This window comes from Bidens hawaiensis, unplaced genomic scaffold, assembly GCF_021521415.1.
Source record: "Bidens hawaiensis isolate Kalapana, Puna unplaced genomic scaffold, B.hawaiensis_p1.1 tig00030755_1, whole genome shotgun sequence".
Taxonomy (NCBI): domain Eukaryota; kingdom Viridiplantae; phylum Streptophyta; class Magnoliopsida; order Asterales; family Asteraceae; genus Bidens; species Bidens hawaiensis.
This window is the reverse complement of record NW_027495127.1, coordinates 147,374-169,047: the sequence shown is the minus strand read 5'-3', so window position 1 is coordinate 169,047 and position 21,674 is coordinate 147,374. Positions and strand designations below refer to the sequence as shown.

Genomic DNA, 21,674 nt, shown 5'->3' with positions numbered 1-21,674 from the left:
ATCTAATAACATATTTGGTTCATTATAAATTATTTTATATTTTAGCTCAAGAATACAATAAATAGGAGAGTCAAATATCATTTCCGTCCATATAGTTTAATTATTCTTGTCATTTCTATTCAAAAACTTTTTATGCATATGGCACCCTCAAGGTTTCTAAAAGTTGCAATTTCTATCCATTTCATTAGCTATGTTAATTATTTTTGTTAAGCTAATGTAAAATTACTAAATATCCTCGATTGGTAATAAATATAAATCTAATTACATATTTAATTTTTAATTTTAGTTTTTTATACCTCAAAATACCAAAATAACTTAAATACTCTCTCTCTCTCTCTCTCTCTCTCTTAATTAACAGAAATAACTAACAGAGACACAAGGTTAGGTGATTAGATAAAAAAGACAACTTTTAGAAACCATTCCCACAAGTCACCACTCAACAATTAAATCATATAATGTTAATTAGACCATGCTTAGTGGTTGTCCCGTGATACCCAAACAGCAAAAAATAGATTGTATTTTAGGGATGTAGTTGTATTGAAGAGATTAGGGGGTGATGTGTCACAATTTTAGTGGGTATATGAATAAAAATTAATAAAAGTGAGGTATCCCCCAATATCCTTCACATTTTGGACGAAAAATATTTCTCCATCCATTCACTTCTTGTTTCACTTCCCAAGGAGAGAGGCGATGTTCCCTCCTTCCATCACTATTTATGGTCTTAGAGGGAGGGAGAGAGAGAAATAGAGATGTGATTAGCCAATTAAGAGAATAGCCATTGTGATTAGTCCCAAACTCACCCCATCACATGTGAAATGGTGGTGTACAGGGGCGGACCCACATAGTTTCCATCGGGGTCACGGGACATCAATGTTTTTTAAAAATTACTTAGAGACGATATATTAAATTTTGTAAGGACCCCATAAAAATTAATACTTGGAACCCATGCTATTAAGGCTGAACTAGTCTAGTGGAAAGTAACTTGTTTTTTCTTTGAGAGGTTGCAGGTTCAAGCCTCACCATACCCAGTTTTTGTTGTTTTTTTAATATTCTAGTCAATATTAGTTATTTAGTTAGGGTATTTGTGTTTTTTCTTTAGTTTATCCCATATAACCATTATCATTTTAGTTTATCCCATATAACCATTATCACCATGCAACATATATAATGACAAAATGAGTTTTCCATATACTTAAATTATTTATCTTGTGTATGTATATTATAATTAATCATTTATTTGTGTAAGAGTTAGTTTTTCATGTCTTGGTTATTCATGTAAGACCATATATATAGCTTACGCTTATGTTTTTCGGGTATGAATAAAAATAAATTAAAAGTGTATGTTCTATCTAGTTTCTAATCTATATTCTTTCTACTTACTTGTTTCCGATGACACCATATTTTCGTGTTTTATTATGTTCCTCCTCTCGACCCGACCCGAATAGCGACCGACCCAAAAATTTTGTAAACCGGAAAAATTGGGACCCCATTGACAAAAAATTCTGGGTCCGGCACTGGTGGTGTAGAGCGTTGTTTCTCACATTTAGTCAAATCAACATCATTCTTCACCTATTCACCTCCACTGTTTTAACCATACATCATAGGACTTCAACGTACGCGGGACCAAATTAATGCTTGCATGTAAGTTTTGATTATCAACTAACCAAATTAAATTACATTTATGCTTTCGAGATGTCTAAAAAGAATATCCATGCAAATTATCAATTATATGTTTTACAAATACAAGTTTTACAAACACAATGATAACCCCTTTAATTAATATTAATACAAAAAGCGTACTAAAGTTCAAAAGTCATTATCGCATCATTGTAATAAACGTGCGACTTGTTTACATAAAACCACACTTTCTAATCTATCCCGATCGCACTGCTATTTCTAAGTCTTGTTTTCTATCATGGCGGCCGTTGACCAACTTAACATAGCCGTAGTCGTCGTCCCATTTCCGGCACAAGGCCATCTCAACCAACTCCTCCACCTCTCCCGCCTCATCTCCGCCTACAACGTCCCCGTCCACGTCATCACCACCACCACACACGGCCACCAAGCGAACACCCGAATCCCACTTTCACTCTCCACCAATATCCATTTCCATCACCACACAACCCCTCACTTCCCTTCACCACCACCAGACCCCACCGCCACCACCAAGTTCCCCACACAACTCATCCCGGCTTTCCAATCCGCCATGCATCTCCGGAAACCCTTTAACTACTTACTTTCAAAGCTTTCACCATCGGTTAAACGGGTGGTGGTTATTTTTGATTATCTTATGGGACCGGTTGTTCAAGATGTTATTTCATATGGTAACAAAGTTGAAGCTTATATGTTCTCGTGTTGTTCGGCTTTTTGCGGGGTTTTGGTACTCCCACGAGGCCGGTGCCAGGGCTCCACTCGATGAGGAGCTTGCGGAGATATTGAAAGAACTTCCGACTAATGAAGATTGTTATTCGATGGAAGGGTATCGGTTTATTGCTTCCACTGATGTATCATGCGAGAAGTTTTCATATGGTATGCTTAAGTAAATTAAATTAACTATATTTAGGCTATGTGTAGTGGAGGGGCTTCAAAATGAGGCATTTTGCGTCATGTTGCGCCTGGTCAGCAAAGTGTGGGTTTTTGTTTTAGGGGTATAAGAGCATTCTCATCCAACCCCCTATCCCTAAATTCAAAATTACACTAAAACACCTTACATCTTCTCTCTCTTTTCAATTAGATAATACTTTTTATACCTTTATCATTATCATTTATCTTTCCTTCACTCACGACTACTTTCAAAATATATTAAAAATTATAAGGGGTTAACAATAGTTTTTTAAATATGCTGAAAAAAAAAACATTTTCTAAATATAAAAACATTTCACTCACAACACCCTAAATTACTCTCTAAATTATAAAAAAACACCTCCTCACATAATACCGGTGGGGGTGGGGGGTGTTGGATGAGAATGCTCTAATGGTGTTGTAGCCCATTATATATATATATATATATATATATATATATATATATATATATATATATATATCACACACACATCATATTATAATAATAATAAAATTAAGAATGAAGCAGGCGATGAAAAGTTGCCCCCCCCCATCGCCCCACAAATCGCCGGGGGTGGGGGGCAGTCATGTTGACGCCCACCTTCGCCCAAAATCGCCTGTTCCCGTCGCCCACTATGTTCAGCCTTAGAGAGGTTAATTATAGGCGAACATAACTTTTTTATAGGAGTAATCATAAATAGGGTTGTTCACGAGTCAAGGCGTGGTTTGCTCGTGCTCATGTGGTTTGTAAACAAATCGAGCCTAGCTAATTTGGTTAGTAAACTAGTAGATTTTTAGTTGTTTTAAACTTATTAAACCTTAACTTTTTTATAAACGAGTTTGAAGCGAAAAGCTATTTAAACATGTCTAAACTTAGTATGATGAGTGGACAACAATTAACATAGAGTATTCAACTAAAATTAGGACATAAATTTTAAAAGTATATAACTATTGTTTTTATAAATTGTCATCATATTAGCTAGCCACTAACCAAAAGCCTCCCACGCCCACATATACCTTATTTATATATATATATATTTATATATATATATATATATATATATATAAAGTTATGTTAGCATAAAATAATCCGAGTCGAGTTTAGTTGGCCGGCTTGGTTTCTAAACGAGTCAAATTAAGCTTGGCTTGTGTTCTAACCTATCTAAGGTAAGCTGGCTCGGTTTGTGAGGCAGGAAAATTCGAGCAAGCTTTTTACAAACTATCCGAACTTGGCTTGTGTTCTAAACTACATATCCGCCCATGATAACATGATGAGTAAAATTAACTCGCAGGTTCGATTTATGACGCAAGTAGGGTTATTGAAGGAAAATACCTTGATCTAATTGAACAAGTTGACTATCAAGACAGACAAAAACTTTGGGCGCTTGGACCTTTCAACCCTATTAAGATCACAAGCGATCCAAATAATAAACATCATAAATTATTCGACTGGCTTGAAAAACTAGCACCTGACTCGGTTCTTTATGTTTCATTTGGGACCACAACATCCATCAGCAATGAACAAATTCAAGAAATCGCTTTGGGTTTAGAGGAAAGCAAACAAAAATTCATTTGGGTGCTAAGAGATGCCGATAAAGGTGATATATTTGACAATGAGGTCCGGAAGATTGAGCTTCCGGATGGGTTTAAAGAGCGAGTGGGGGAGAATGGGTTGGTGGTGGTGGACTGGATCCCACAATTGGAGATCCTAGGCCACCGGGCCACTGGAGGGTTTATGAGTCATTGTGGGTGGAACTCATGCATGGAGAGTATGACCATGGGTGTGCCCGTGGCAGCGTGGCCAATGCATTCGGATCAGCCACATGCTATGTTGTTAACGAAAGTATTGAATGTTGGGATGTATGTGAGGGATTGGACGCAAAGGAATGAGTTGGTGAGTTCGAAGGTTGTTAAAGAAGTGGTTACGAGGTTGATAGTGTCGGATGAAGGAATAGAGATGAGGAAAAGGGCGGCGGAGCTTGGTGATAGGGTTCGGCGGTCTATGATGGATGGTGGGATTGCGAGGGTGGAGTTGGATTCATTTGTGGCGCATGTCTCAAGATAGATTGCATTTGTTTTGGATATTAATTTTGATGTGAACTACCTTTGATGTATTTCCACACAATAATTATGTATTTGAAAAAATTGTTTTTTCAATTTATGTGAACCGGAGCCGCCATAAACTCACTATATTTCCTACACCTAAATACATTATACATTCCTTTATAATATTATAAGCTAGAAGCAATTCATAACCCCTAAACATTATTCTACAAAAATCAAGATGAGTGTAGCATCAACAAGTAACCAAAATAGGAAGTGGAGATTTTGCGTTAAGGGTATTACGTATTACGTTTTACCAGACCGGCTGACCGCATGTCGATGATATAACGTTGTATATCTTAATCTGCTATAGACGCGCAAGAATATTTACGTCATTTTACAATTAAATGTTTTTTGCGCATTATATGTTGTTATAGGATATAGGAATCTGTTATTTTGTAATCTAAGCGTAATTTGGTGTATACAGTTTTAGATGTTCTTTTATTGTTAATTCAACATGACGTTTTCTTTTCTTTATAAGCCGTGTACGGATATGGCATCTTTGATGTATGTCGAATGCTAAAAGCACCCACAATGGGGGTGTGAAACCCTAGGTTTTGATGATGTGGATGAGTTCAAACAAGAGACCAATTTTTCTTGTTATGGGCCAAAAGGTTGCTTCACAAAGTTTATGACTACAAACTTCATCCAAACATTATAGGTGGCAAAAAGTAGGGGACCACTCTCTCAATCACACACAAATATAACATGTATATATATATATATCTTATTATTTTAATATTATGTTATGGATTTGTGGAGATTTAGGTTTTTGATAAAAGTTTGAAATCTAATGTGTCGATGATGTGGCGGCCGGTTTGTAAAGGTTTGTTATTGTAGATGCTCTTAAATGTAGGTTTTTATGTTATTGTTTTGAATGTATTATAAGTTCTTAGTTCAAAATTTGTGTTTTTAAGAGTTAAGTGCAATTTACACCCATGTGGTCATCACTTTAAGACGGTTTGAGAACACGTGGTGGCAATTTTGCACGATGGGCACCTGAAGTCTGCATTCCCTTGCAATTGAACACATTCGTTACCCCAACGTTTACGAACTATTATGAATCCTGTGAAAAGAACCTTATGCCCCTGCACTTAACGATGGAGTATGCGAATTTGGTTTAAATCCATTATGCGAAACTAGACAATCGCGTTCGTGAATCTTCATGGGTCTTTGCGAAAGTACACGTATTAGTTCACGAGTGGTGGATCCTTGAACCGGACTGGCTCAAGAATCTATAAATAGGGAACTAGGCCTCATTTGTTTGTATCGATCTATTTTGTATTTGAGCCACCGCCTAAGGGAGGGCTCCTCCGGGGTGGGACAAAATTATGTAATCTTCGTTATAATAAAAGTCATTTACCGAAATCATACTTTTGTCGTTCTTAGTGTATATATCGTTGTGTTTGCTCGATCGATTGGCTCGCAGCCAATCTGTCTCCATCACGTGCAACCGGAAACAGTCATAAATCACCATATCCGCAAGCTACATATACCGGACGAGGCATCACCAGACCAAAGAACTCTATCTTCCTCATAAACCAATGAAACCCCTTGACGAGTTTGTAGAAGGCCTCTCAACTCTTCAATATCTCCCAAACTCGAAAACTCCCTAACCCACTCTCACCGACCGCAAATCCAACCATCCAACAGGAGTAGGCTATTAGCCACCAAACACTTCTTGGACATCTCGAGGAAAAAAAGCTCAGGAAATCGGGTGTTTAAAGGAACTGATCCCGCCCAACTATCCAGCCAAAACCACGTTCTCCTCCCATTCTTCACATTATGGTCAAAACCACTACCTATATCAATTCCGACTTTACGAAGCACCGAAGAAATTTTAACTATATAACTCCACGGGCGCGACCACATACTTCTCTTCCATTTATAACGCACCCCCCACCCCTCACCACCACCACTTATCTAACAAGGATATATTTGTATTTTACAACCGACCAACCTCAATAGGAGCCAAACTTAGATCCGAAACCACCCTATTGATTTTAGCTTTCTCCTCTGACCCTCCTCCCTAGATAAAAAAAAAACTTCTCAAAGTTATCAATAACACCCTCCGGAGCTTTAAACAACGAGAAATAGTATGTCCGTACGGTATTTAGCACCACTTCAACAACGTAATTCAACCCTCGGACAATAGAGTTTTTGCTCTCCTACATGACAACCATTAAACACCTCGACCACCGCATCCTACACGTTAATCACGTTCATGTTTCTCCCAACTTGAAGTCCCATGTGGAAAAATGGAATTTCCACCGAAGCATGTTTTCCATAATTGCTTTTACACTAACGCCAAAGATACGACATTTTGACAGATTTATACATAGCCCCGATATAAGGTGAAACCACCTTAGAATTGTGCATAAATTCAAAAAATGTGAAAGTAACGGGCCCATTTCATCAACCCTGTAAATTAATATTAACAGCTAGCATCATTACCAACCAAATTTCATATATTTTTGCTTTTTCAAGATGTCTTATTTATAAAGAACATCAGTAAGTTTACAAATACAATGAACATTAGTTTGATAAAACAAACTAATATTCAAAAGTTATCATTGCATTGCATTGCATTGCATCATTGTATAAACCTATGACTTCTACAATGAACATTAGTTTGAAACAAAAACTAAATTCAAAAGTCATCATTGCATTGCATCACTGTAATAAACCTATGACTTCTTTATATTGAACCACACTTTCAGCCTCGATCACATCTAGTTGTATACCATGGCGGCCGTTGACCAACTTAACATAGCCGTAGTCGTCGTCCCATTTCCGGCACAAGGCCATCTCAACCAGCTCCTCCACCTCTCCCGCCTCATCGCCGCCTACAACATCCCTGTCCACGTCATCACCACCACCACTCATGGCCGCCAAGCCCAAACCCGAATCCCACTTTCACTCTCCACCAATATCCATTTCCACCACCACACCACCCCTCACTTCCCTTCACCACCACCCGACCCACCGCCACTAGCAAGTTCCCCACACAACTCATCCCGGCTTTCCAATCCGCCATGCATCTCCGCCAACCGTTTAACCACCTACTAACCACACTTTCGGCATCAGTTAAACGGGTGGTTGTTATTTATGATTATCTTATGGGACCAGTTGTTCAAGATGTTATTTTATATGGTAACAACGTGAACGCTTATATGTTCTCGAGTTGTTCAGCTTTCGCAGGGTTTTGGTACCGCCACGAGGCCAGTGGTCAGGCGCTTCTTGATGATGAACTCACCGCGATATTGAAAGAACTTCCTACTAATGAAGATTGTTTTTCGATCGAAGGGTATCGGTTCATTGCTTCCACAGATGTATCTTGGAAGAAATTTTCATCTGGTATATATGTTTTTAAGTAAAATTAACGTACTTTATATAATTTGAGATGTTAATGTTGGCAAACCCAACTTTTTTCAACCGAGCAGGTTTTAAGATTTTAAGATTTTTTGGACTTTTTTTTTAAATGAGCTTAAAGCTAAAAGCTATGAACACCTATCTAAACTTAGTTTTGACAAATGGACAACAACTAATAACTAGAATTAGGACATAAAATTTAAATACATATCATTATATTGTTTTTAGGAATTGTCATCATACTAGCCACCAGCCAAAAGCCTCCACGGCTCACATATACTTTATAAATATAATAAAGTTAAAGAATAGACTAATTTAAGTTGGACTCAAAATGCCGGTTGTTTTCTAAACAAGTCGAATCGAGCTTGGCTTGTGTAATAAACTATCCAAGCAAATCTGGCTCAGTTCGTAAATAAACAGAATTCGAGCTAGTTTTTTACAAACCATTTGAACTTGGCTAGTTGGATTATGATTATGTTCTAAACTATTTGCCCCTATTGATCTGAATAGTAACATTGGCTTGCAGGTACGATTTTTGACGCAAGTAGGGTTATCGAAGGCAAATACCTCGATCTAATTGAACAAGTCGATTATCAAGATGAACAAAAACTTTGGGCACTTGGTCCTTTCAACCCGGTTGAGATCACAAATGATCCAAATCATAAACGTCATAAACTATTTGATTGGCTAAAAAAACAAGCACCCGACTCGGTTCTTTATGTTTCATTTGGGACCACAACATCGATCAGCAACGAACAAATTCAACAAATCGCGTTGGGTTTAAAAGAAAGCAAGCAAAAATTCATTTGGGTGTTAAGAGATGCCGATAATGGCGACATCTTTGAAAGTAAGATCTGGAAGATTGAGCTTCCGGATCAGTTTGAAGAGCGAGTGGGGGAGAATCGGTTAGTTATGGTGGACTGGGTCCCGCAACTGGAGATCCTAGGCCACCGGGCTACTGGAGGGTTTATGAGTCATTGTGGGTGGAACTCGTGCATGGAGAGTATGACCATGGGTGTGCCTATAGCAGCATGGCCGATGCATTCAGATCAGCCTCACAACGTAATGTTAATAACGAATATTTTGAACGTTGGAATGTATGTGAGGGATTGGACACAAAGGAAAGAGTTAGTGAGTTCGAAGGTTGTTAAAGAGGTGGTTGCAAGGTTGATGGTGTCGGATGAAGGGGTGGAGATGAGGAAATGGGCGGCGGAGCTTGGTGGTAGTGTAAGGCGGTCTATGATGGATGGTGGGGTTGCGAGGGTGGAGTTGGATTCATTTGTGGCACATGTCTCAAGATAGATTGCGTTAAATGTTTTGGATATTTTGATGTAAACTACTTCAACTTATTTCTACACAATAATTATGTATTTTTAAAAAATTTGTTTGTCAATATATGTGAACTACTTTGGTATGGGTTGATTAAAGCAGCCGCCTTTGAATTCATCGTGAACCCGTTGAAATAGACTTTTCATTTTAGTCACACCACACACTCTTTTTTAACAACCTAAATATGAAGCGGAGAGTATGCGTTAAGGGTATTAAGTTGTACCTGCCGGTGATATAATGCGGCATATCTTTTTCAGTTTTGTAGATATATAATATCTAGTCCTAAAACATGTGTGATTCCAACAAGATGCATGTTTCTTTCACAATAAACATGTGTTATTATAACTTTCGTCCTTATCTTAAGTTTCTACAATACACGTGATATTACAATTTGCATTTTGCATAGAGCGTGTGTACCTGGTCATTTGGTAAAAAGTTTTATACTTATAAATATAATACCATATGTTTCCAACTCATATAAGCTTGTTGAAGGTATGATTTAAACAAGAACAAGCATAGTGTATGGATCATGTTTTTTTTTTTTTTTTTTTTTTTTGTCAAGCTTACGCAAAGAAATATGGCTTCATTATAATAAAAGATGGGAAACAATGCAAAAATGGCACGTGTTCAGCCTGACTTTTTTGTGGTTTTACGTTGAAGTATTTTAATTATTCTAAATAAGGATTTAAACCATGTTGCAAATTTTATTCAATGTATAAACCAATTAGAAATATAATTAAGTAGAATCAATCCCAGAGTCGGTCCAAAGTGTTGGCAATTTCTAATCAAATCCTTGGAGTGTAAGGCAAGTAACTTGGCGAGCAAGACATAAGTTATATATGAATCCTAATACTTCCTAATACATGTTGGTTTAGGTTAGGTTTATTTTAATTGATTTACCTATTGTTTTGGAATCCTAGTTAGACTCAAACGTGTCTAGGTTTGGTCTATATAAACCGTGTAGGGTTTCATTATTGTAATTAAGTTTTGAGTAAGTTTCTTAATACAATAAACGTTTTGGGTGTTTGCCAATAATTCTTGTTTCCAATTCAGCTCTTTACAAAATACTTAAATACCTTAGTTGAGCTGAAAGAAAAAGGTCATTACGCCTTAACAAGTAACGAATTATATAAAATATTTTTTGTAAATGACAATTAACATTAAACCTTGTGCTCCTTGACTCTTAACTCCGACCTATTATTATTATTATTATTATTATTATAAAGTTTTACGATTACCATTAGTTTAATACAAAAAATTAACTAAGTTGAAAAGTCATAATTGCATCATTGAAATAAACGTATGACTTCCTTATATTCAAGTATTCAACCACAATTTCCACCTGATCACACTACCATTTGTCCATTTCTAACACCATGGTCAACATAGCAGTAGTCGTCGTTCCTTTTCCGGCACAAGGCCATCTCAACCAGCTCCTCCACCTCTCCCGCCTCATCTCCGCCTACAACATCCCCGTCCACGCCATCACCACCACCACCGCCCACGGCCGCCAAGCGAACACCCGAATCCCACTTTCACTCTCCACCGATATCCATTTCCACCACCACCCCACCCCTCACTTCCCCTCACCACCACCAGACCCCACCGCCACCACCAAGTTCCCCACACAACTCATCCCAGCTTTCCAATCCGCCATGCATCTCCGCAAACCCTTTAACGACTTACTTTCAACACTTTTGGCGTCGGTTAAACGGGTGATAGTTATTTTTGATTATCTTATGGGACCGGTTGTTCAAGATGTTATTTTATACGTAACAACGTTGAAGCTTATATGTTCTCGTGCTCTTCGGCTTTTGTGGGGTTTTGGTACCACCACAAGGCCGCTAGCCGGGCATCTCTCGATGACGAACTCTCAGCAATATTAAAAGAGCTTCCAAGTAATGATGATTGTTACTCGATTGAAGCATTCCAATTCTTTGCTACCATAGATGTATCATGCAAGAACTTTTCATCTGGTATATAAGATTATAGAATTTTAGTCGTGGTAATCCGTAATCATAAGTAGGGTTATTTACGAGCTAAGCAATTAAAGGTTTACTTATGTTTGGCTTGCTTTGTAAATAAATTGATCTGAGCTAGCTTGGTTTGGTTTGTAAACAAGCAAATTTTCATTTTTTTAAAACCTTTTTAAAGAGTTGATTTTTACTCTCTCTTTCCCATTATAAGTGTTCTAGTTTGATTTTTCAAATATTTCTTGTTTAACTTTGACCGGCAATATTTTTGTTTGTGCTATATAATACTTGATGTAAAATATATGAATGGATTGGGTTTTAAGTGTATTTTATATTGATATAATTTTCATCAAGTATTATATGACGTGAACAAAAAAATTTAGGTCAATGTTGCAAAAGAAAGACTTGTAAAGTCAAACTATGACACTTATCATGGGACGGAAGGAGTATTTTTTTTTCAAACTTTTTTTTTAAATGAGCTTGAAGCGAAAAACTATTTAAACATATCTAAACCTAGTATTGACAAGTGGACAACAATTAACATATAACTAACATTGAGTATTCAACTATACTTAGGACATAAAGTCAAAAAATGATATATTGTTTTTACGAGATGACATAACCCTCTCCACTAACGTATACTACAGTAAATTAAAAATAAAGTAATTTAAGCTGAGCTGGCTCGATATGTAAACGAGTCGAGTCGAGCTTGTCTTGGTTTGTAAACCATTCGAAACAAGCTGACTAGGTTTTTCTACAAGCCTACTTTGAGCATACTTTTTACGAACATTTTACAAACTATCCAAGCTTGGCTGCTTGTGTTCTAAGCCATTCGACTGTATTGACCTGATGAGTAAAGTTAACTTGCAGGTACAATTTTTGACGCAAGTAGGGTTATTGAAGGTAAATACATTGATTTAATTGAACAAGTCGATTATCGAGATGGACAAAAACTTTGGCCTCTTGGTCCTTTCAACCCGGTTGAGATCACCAATGACTCATCATAAAAATCACAAACTATTTGACTGGCTTGAAAAACAAGTACCCGACTCGGTTCTTTACATTTCATTCGGGATGACAACATCAATTAGCAACGAACAAATTCAAGAAATCGCTTTAGGTTTGGAGGAAAGCAAACAAAAATTCATTTGGGTGTTGAGAGACGCTGATAAAGGAGATATATTTGACAGTGAGGTACGAAAGATTGAGCTTCCGAACGAGTTTAAAGAGCGGGTGGGAGAGAATGGGTTGGTGGTGGTGGACTGGGTCCCACAATTGGAGATCCTAGGCCACCGGGCCACTGGTGGGTTTATGAGTCATTGTGGGTGGAACTCATGCATGGAGAGTAATCGAGTATGACCATGGGTGTACCCGTGGCAGCGTGGCCAATGCATTCGGATCAGCCACGCAATGCTATCTTGTTAACGAAAGTATTGAATGTTGGGATGTATGTGAGGAATTGGACGCAAAGGAATGAGTTGGTGAGTTCGAAGGTGGTTACGAGGTTGATAGTGTCGGATGAAGGAGTAGAGATGAGGAAAAGGGCGGCGGAGCTTGGTGATAGGGTTCGGAGGTCTATGATGGAGAATGGTGTTGCTCGGGTGGAATTGGAATCATTTGAGACGCATGTATCGAGATAGATTACGTTAAATATTTAGACATTGTTGTAAATAACTTTTCATGTATTTATATCTACACAATAGTAAATACTGTTTATTTCAATTTACGTGAACTCCTTTACTATGGATTGGTTAAAGTCGCCGCCTTTAAATTCAATGTGCACACGAGACCATGTGTTGTACTCTCGTAGAGAGCGCACAAAAGATGATGTGAATATGTGATAGCAGAACCATCTCATGTGCCAATATTTTTCAGTTGGTGAGGTGGCATGAAATAATAAACAAAATTAAAAAATCCTTTTACTACTGAATTAACATTAAAAAATAGATGGGGTTAGCGATTTGAATGAAAATGATAAGTCTTGTTAAACCATAATGTTCTAGATGCAAAATAAATAAATAGAAAGAAAGAAACCTTATGGATGAAAGTGACAAAAATGACCAAATGTTAGGGAGACGATTTTAGCAATTTGCTCTAATAAAAGTTATTTATATAGCTTTTCAAATTTTATAAACAACATGCACGTATGTACTCGATACTTTTTGCGGATGATTGATTCACGAACTTGATACCGTGTTGGCATTAAAGATTTACCTTATGCGACATACATCAATTAGTTAATTGGAAACAATAAATATGTTCGTTGTTAGAATTCTAACAGGGTGGTCGACGGACCCTAGCCTGACACTTCCGCTAGACCTAATTTATATATATATATATATATGAAAAAAATATGTATATTTAATGTTTAAAATTTATTAAACAACTACTAGCTTGGTTTAGTGACAAAGAGGTATAACTTTTAACCAAAAGGTTGTGGTTTTTAGACTCACTTGAAACATTTTAACCTTATTTTTTATACAAATTTTTTTTACACAAATTAAATTATAGGGAAATTCCCAAAATGTGAGAGATTCTATTTTGTCCCCATAGATAAAAGTTTCAGAATGTCCACTACAAACACGTCTTTGACTATAAATACTCCTGAATCGATCGGCTCACTCCTATAACCACTTGTCTTTGCCATCTCTGAAAACTACATTCACCATATTAGAGCGGTGTTTTAGTTACAATAATTGTTGTTCCATTGTAAACAGAGAGAAGCATGTCCATTAGGCTAAGGTTGCTTACAACAATAAGTTAAGGAGGTAAATGTGTTCGTCATTACATTAAACTAGTTTTTTAATCCGACGCGTTACGCGTTGCGCCGTACCAGATCAGCTCTGTTTATGTACCAGTTGTGTTACGACAGTTAGTCGACGTATTTGGTATCAGCAACGTTGGTAAAACCCAAGCATTAAAACATAAGAAATAAGTTCTTCAACTTAACTTATAAACAACTAAAATATTTAGAACGACGTTTATTCGGTCGGTAAAACCCAGACGTTGGTAAAACCTGAGCGTTGTCGATGTCAGACGTTGGGACGGTGAATCGGCAAAACCCAGATGTTGGTAACGCCCGAGCGTTGTCGATCGTGGGCGTTCGGCGGTGAGTCGACGCGAATTCGGGCGGTTTTAGTTACATTCAATATGGTACCGGAATTAAAACAAAAATGCCAGTTAAACCAGAGCTTTGTCGTCCTAGGTGTTGCGGCAATGAGTCGGTAAAACCCGAGTGTTGTCGGTCCTCAATAGTTAAACAGCACGAATAACCATTTAATTATTAAAAGAAAAAAAACAAAACAAAAAAGACGATATAAGTTATATGTCCCAATCATAGCTTGCCAAGTGGACCAATCGTGGTCCAGTGACACCAAACTTCTTATTTGTTATATATAACAATTCAATATCAATAGCAACAACAACCATACCCGTTAAATCCTACAAATTACCAAAGCTATTAGGTAGCGTTTGGTATGCAGGAATAGAGGAAGGAATGGAATGACCCATTGTGAGGGAATGGAGAAAAGTGTGTTTGGTTGATCAAAGAAATGGAATAACTCATTACCTAGTCCATTCAATTCCCTCTAAAATACCCCAATTTCATTCCATCCATACCCTATGTTTTTTTTTTCATTCTATTCCCTCCTTCAACCTATATCACCTCCACCACCCTCCCACCATCACCACCACCACCAACCACCGCCGCCACTGCCACCAACCACAACCATCGTCGTCCACCACCTCCACCAACCATCGCCATCAGTGCCAGCCACCCATCACCGCCAGCTGCCCCTCTGCATATATCAACCATCGCCCCACCATTACATCTGTCGCCCACCGTCACCACAGCCCACCACCGCCGCCACTGCCACCAATCACCACCATCGGCGTCCACCGCCGCCACCACCCACCTCCACCAACCATCGCCATTAGTGCCAGCCACCCAACACCGCCAGCCGCCCGCCGCATTCAAACCATCGCCCCACCATCACACCCGCCACCCATCGTCACCGCTGCCCACCACCACCTCCACCATTACCGCCACCACCCACCCACCCCCAACCACCATTATCTCTTGTTGCCCACCACCACCTGCCACCGCCAACCACCATCACCGTCCACCAATGCCACGGCCGCCACCTACCTCCCACCACCACCACCACTCACTACCATTTTAATTTTATTTTTTCTTTTTTTCCTACCTACCAAACAATGCAAAGTAATGATTCATTTCATTCCCATGTGGTAACCAAACATTTCATTGGAATGGTAAGAACCCATTCCATTCCTTTGTCCATTCCATTACCACGTCCATTCCATTCCGTCGTCCATTCCATTACCTCATACCATACAGACCCTTAAGTACGGTTTGAAGAAGGTAGAATTTAGACAAGTCTTAATTCTATCCCTAAAAATAGAGATTATGTTTCCAACGAGATCTTCAGATCCAGAAAATAATATAATAGTAAACGATAAAATATAAAATAATATATTAGACTAGTGTAGTATTTAGTGTGGTATTCAGGATATTTGAAAATAATCATGATAAAATATTTGATAAATTTAAATTTAATATCATGAAAAAATAAAAATAATCACAAACACGCATTTGAAAATATCAGGAAACTGAGTTTTATCACTCGTATTATATGGGATGTTTATATTATTCGTTTATAATATTTTTATATTTTTTAGATTTTATTTTTATTTATTGTAAAGAAGTTAATAATATATTTATAGTTTGAAAATGAAAAGGTTTCATAAATAAACCAGATGTTATAACCCGGTTAAAAGCTAATTGGTTTGGTCATGACCCGGTTATTTTTTTTTACTATAAAATTGTTTCTTAATTATAAAGGGATATTGGTTTTTATACTTCTAACTTTCACCTGCTTTGACCGATAACACTCCTAAATTTCAATTTGTTACCCACCACTCTCACCTTTCATCCTATTTTTCTGGCACTCCCAAACTTAACGAACCCTAATTTTGTTAGTTTTTTTACTAACATGGAATTTTTATTAATAAAAAGTAGGTTGTGGGTCTCACACCATCTTCTTTCTTCAACATATTACATCTTTATCCACTTTCAACAATTCAAAATCCTACATCTCAAAAACCTGCCACCATTCCTCCGTTCACCGCCACCATCCCACCGCCAAAAGCAACCACAATCTCCACCTACGGTCATATCAGCATCGTCAGAATCCTTTGCTAGCCGGAAACATGAGTTGAAGGTTTCCGATGAGCACCATATCCATCATTTCACCGCCCACCACCACAACAACCATAACCTCCACCCTCGAGCCGCCGCCACCAGTGTCGCACCCAACCACCTTCCAAAATCGTCTGCTTGCCGAAAAACGAATTGCAGGTTTTCAGCGAGCACCATCTTCATCGTCTCTCCACTGATGCACAATCTCCATGATCTCTGTCGTCTTTCTACACTATTTCCGTTGTCAGAAAAACGAGGTCAACGAAAAACCGAATTCGTCAGAAAAATGAAGTTGTCGGAAATGGAGGTTGTTGAGGTTTTATGTTGAAGAAATAAGGTGGCGTGGGACCCAAAACCTACTTCTTCATAATAAAAAAAATCAACATCAGCAAGAAAATTAACGGAGTTAGGGTTTGTTAAGTTCGGGAGTGTAAGAAACAAATAGGGTGAAAGTTGGGAGTTGTGGAACAAATCAAAAGATGGAAGTGTTATCCACCATTAGGTGAAAGTTGAAAGTATTAAAAACTAATATCCCAATTATAAATAATATTTAGAAAACAAATATTAATATTTAGTATATTTTTATTTATATGATTTTCACATTAAATATTGGTGAGTTTAATTTTTAATTTAATAAGATGTTATAACCTGGTAAAGGTTTGATGAAACCTTTACCAGTGAATTCGGATCAAATGCATGAAAAATCTTCATCTATAAATAAAACAATCTGGTGGCTAGAGAGGAGATGAGTTTAATAAGATGTTATAATCCGTTTAAGGGTTATTTGGGTTTGATGAAACCTATACCCGTGAATTCGGATCAAATACGTGAAAAACCTTCATTTATAAATAAAACAATCTGATGATTAGAGAGGAGATGGGGAGCAATCATAGATATTTTAAAGTCTTGGTTTTTATATATTAAGATTTGAATAATATACTTTTCAAAAGTTTTTAATTAATTTTATACGGAAATATCGGGCGAGTGAGGAAAATCATCAAGGAATTGTATAAAATAAGCAAGCACTACTTCACAGATTAAGACACCATTCATTTTGTGTTTTATACCGAACATATAACATGATAATTTCGAGCGACCATAGTCTTTTTTTTTTAATGATTGAACTCATTTGTTTTTTGAAAAATAAAATTTAACCAATTTCTCATCAATATTTTACTAAATAATTTTCTTTAAATAAAACTTTTAATGAAATAGAAAGGTTTTCGAGTTTAACCTATCATACTATTATTTTGAGGATAAAAATATAAATGGAGACAAAAATAAGAAGTGCGAAAAGGATTTGTGACCACACAAAAACCCTTAAAAATAAATTTAAAAAAATAATAAAAACATCATAACTTAAAATGTAAATAGACGTCATTTGGCAAACTTAATGACAGAAAACATCCTTTATGCTTAAAAGCTCTTTCAAGTTATGTTCTTTGACAATAACCTAGTTAACTTTCTCGTTAAATTTGGTAATTGTATGCAACATAAAATAAATCTTTAATGCCAACACGAGATCAAGTTCTTGGATCAATCATCCATAAAGAGTACCGAGTAGATATGTACATGTTGTTTACGAAATTTGGGAAAGCTATATAAAGTATAGAACTTTTTTTTAGAGTATGTTACTAAAGTCGTCGATCTCCCTAACATTTGGTCACTTTCATCTCTAAGATTTCTTTCTTTTTCTTCTTATTTATTTACTTATTTTTTGCATCTAGAACATTAATGTTTAACAAGACTTACCATTTCCATCCAAATCACAGTCTATTTTCTAACAAATTCAGTTGTGAAAGGATTTTTTTAATTTTGTTTATTTCATGCACCAAAAGAAAAATATTGACAAACAGGATGGGAGCACCTACATGTGCACAAAAAAAACAGTTTTTGACCCGAACCGGTGTATCCGGAACCGGTTCCAGTTCGTACCCTATGGACCTAAAAGGCTCAAACTCGGTTTGGGTATTTATATACCCGAAATCCCAACTCGGTTCCACATATTATATCCCAATCGGTTCGTACCCGGTTTCATTTTGGAACCGGTTCGGTTCCTACCCGGAATAACCGGTTCCGCCAGGTTTTTTAAGAAAAACTAAGCTGCAGGTCAAAACTAGCTGTTGGAACCGGTTCCAACGGTAATATAGCCGTTGGAACCGGTTTTTGGGATAAAAATAGCCGTTGTAACCAGTTCCAACGGTAATATAGCCGTTGGAACCGGTTTTTCTTGCCCAAAACCTTATATAAATTGTTTATTCACCCCTTGTTTCATCGCCAAACTCAAAAACAATCTAAAATACTTCTCGTTTTACAAACCCGACCATCCGACTCAAAAATATTATGGCACCCACCAAAAATACAAACAACAAGGCTAACAAGAACGTTTTTATTGACCCGGTTCGTGATATTGATGACCCACTAGTTGTTGGGGTCCTCGAACATAACAACAACAAAGAAGTATGGAAGAATTGAGATTTGGCTCTCTCTACCGAAGGTGATACTACGGCTCGTTGCAAACTTTTTGGAACTTTCTTAAAGCACGATTCGAACTCGACTTTGAGAAAGCACATCGAGAAGCCATTTTGCAAGGCCTTGAAAGGTGTTCGCGCAACCGACCAAGTGGATTTGGGTAAAGATGGTACACTCTTTCGTTACAACACGAACCGTGTTCAAGATAGAATGACAAAGTTCGTTATTTAACGAGGTTTGCCCTTTAATCACTTTGACGACCCGGAGTTGACGTCGTTGATTCGAGAAACTCTACAACATCGATATACACATGTAAGTCTTACTACCCTAAGACGTCATTGTATCAAATTGTGGGAGTGTGCAAAAAAAGAGTTAATCGAGTTTTTTCATACTTTAGAATCGATGGTGAGTTTAACTAGCGATGTTTGGTCAGCACCACACGGGTTACCCGAATCATACATATGTGTCACCGCTCATTGGGTTGATCCGGTGACTTGGCAATTGATGAAACGCACCATCGCTTTTGAAAACTTCCCGTACCCACATACCGCCGAAAAATTGTTTGAATTGGTTGATGAGGTTATATCGACTTACAACTTGAAAAATAAAATATTTTCGATGTCGTTTGACAACGCATCAAACAATACAACGGCAGCCGAAAAATTTATCATAAAATATTCACTACCTAGTTACAGGAATTTTTTCATGTTCGATGTGTTGCACATATCATCAACTTGGTTGTTCAAGATGGTCTCGACAATGAAAACATTTGTCAAGATTTAACTTGCTTTAGACTTATGTTACAAGTTGTTTTCAAAAGTGGTTAAAGAAGACATCTCGAATATAAGAACTATTGCAAATCGGTAGAAAGAAAATATTTGGGCCGAATTGGGACGTTCTAAACCGTTGGAACTCAACTTGTCATATGCTCAAGTGTGCTTTTGCCCAACGCCAAACATTACAAAGTTTCATAACAATCTTGTTGAACAATGCGAGGCCGATATGCTTCCCGAAAGTGTTTGGGTCCATGTCGGTTATTTGTTGGAGTATCTTGATGTGTTCAAAACCGCAACAACTAAGTTATCGAGAGTTTAGAATCCTACTAGTTGTTGGGTTTTGCAAAAATTGTACAACATGTCTCCGACTTTTAGAGAGTTTGAGGTGAAGAACAAACTCTTCAAGGATATTGTTGCGGTAATGAAGGAAAAGTTCTTAAAATATTTTCAAGACATATCGTCGGTCTTTACTTGTGTCGCCGCTTTAAACCCCTATTGGAATGTTAACGGGGTTGAGACATTGATCGAGGAAATTTTTTACAACATGGGTATGCACGAGATCGACCCGAAGTTGTCGACGGAAGCGAAGGAAAAGTTTAACAAAAACCTTCAAGACCTTTATAACAATTATTTTCAACTTTATGGTCCAAGCGCGATGTCGTTTTTTGTGAGGCAAATAACGACTGGTAGGCCGTGCAAGGACAAACTTATAAACTTGATTGTCACACCCCGACTTAGAGCCTAGGCGTGTGACCAATAGTTGGTACCTGTTTTGTAAATACATCAGAGTTGCGGTTTATAGCGGATGTCTTTAAAATATTTATATTGAAAACTTATTAAAATCTCGAGTTTAAATACCCGCTTGATATTTCGAATACATTTCTTTATAAAACATAACTCTTTTATAATATTCTCAAATAAAATATATGAGCCATCAGATAGCATCTAATGACTATAACTCCAATCTTCTATTCCTTCTTGCTTGTCTGTTCTAACCTTTCTTGTTTCCCTGTAACATGGGTGGGAAAATACGTCAGCACAAAGCTGGTGAATAACGCTGACTCTAAAATCTCTTTTTAATACCTTTGTGAAACCAACAATAATACCTTTGTGACTACTCATTAGGCACCCAACTAAATTGGGATCAAATTACCCTAAGTACCATGTACAATTAATTATATACACAATATCATTTCTCTGAACAGTCCCGTAGACCTTCAGAGGCATGCTGATGATATGCATGGCCTTGGGGAAATGCCCAGTCACCATGTATGTTTGGATCCAGACACATGTATACTCTTAATCAGAGTGTCCGTTTCTATTATTGTACACAAAGTTTTTAAGGATTCGTAAATCCTAAGCAAACATCCAGACTCATTATAAAAGGTTTGGGGCGTATTCACCTTTTCTGTTTATAATCAGTTTCTGTTACTGATTCCTGTTTTCTGTTTCCTTCTTCTTGCTTTGTTACCTCGGACCTATAGTACGAGAATAACCTTTGTATAAATAACTAGATCAACGATCTAGCTTTAGACCTTTAGTCCGTTTTGTATAGCTTTAACCTTGATAAAATTATTTGTTTATATAAAACATTTGGACCTTTAGTCCCTTTCTTTATTTACCAATTATAGGCTGCGTTTATTCTTCAGGAAGAAACGTCTATACTGAGTTTCTTTTTCAAGAAGAAACATTGATCAAACTATATCCTTTGAATATTATATTTCTTAATAATAAAGAAATACTATTTAACTATAACCTTCGCTTAAGAAAAGTTATATAACTCTTAATCATAATCAAGGTTCGGCTATACTTCCGACTATGGTCTAAGCCATTTATAATAATAATATAATAACTTAGGCAGAACCCCTT

General features: G+C 37.1%; 3 pseudogenes across 2 annotated transcripts; all 3 read left to right on the top strand.

Moving 5' to 3' along the window:
- The first annotated feature begins 1,880 nt into the window (after positions 1-1,880).
- Positions 1,881-4,629, top strand: LOC143580878 (zeatin O-glucosyltransferase-like; annotated as a pseudogene). The gene is made up of 2 exons (XR_013143735.1): positions 1,881-2,529; positions 3,855-4,629. The product of XR_013143735.1 is annotated as a zeatin O-glucosyltransferase-like (transcript).
- A 2,689-nt stretch (positions 4,630-7,318) lies between these two features.
- On the top strand, positions 7,319-9,470 carry LOC143580877 (zeatin O-glucosyltransferase-like; annotated as a pseudogene). Its single transcript, XR_013143734.1, has 2 exons — positions 7,319-8,022; positions 8,564-9,470. The product of XR_013143734.1 is annotated as a zeatin O-glucosyltransferase-like (transcript).
- Positions 9,471-10,742: 1,272 nt separating this feature from the next.
- Positions 10,743-12,979, top strand: LOC143580869 (zeatin O-glucosyltransferase-like; annotated as a pseudogene).
- The last annotated feature ends 8,695 nt before the right edge of the window (positions 12,980-21,674 follow it).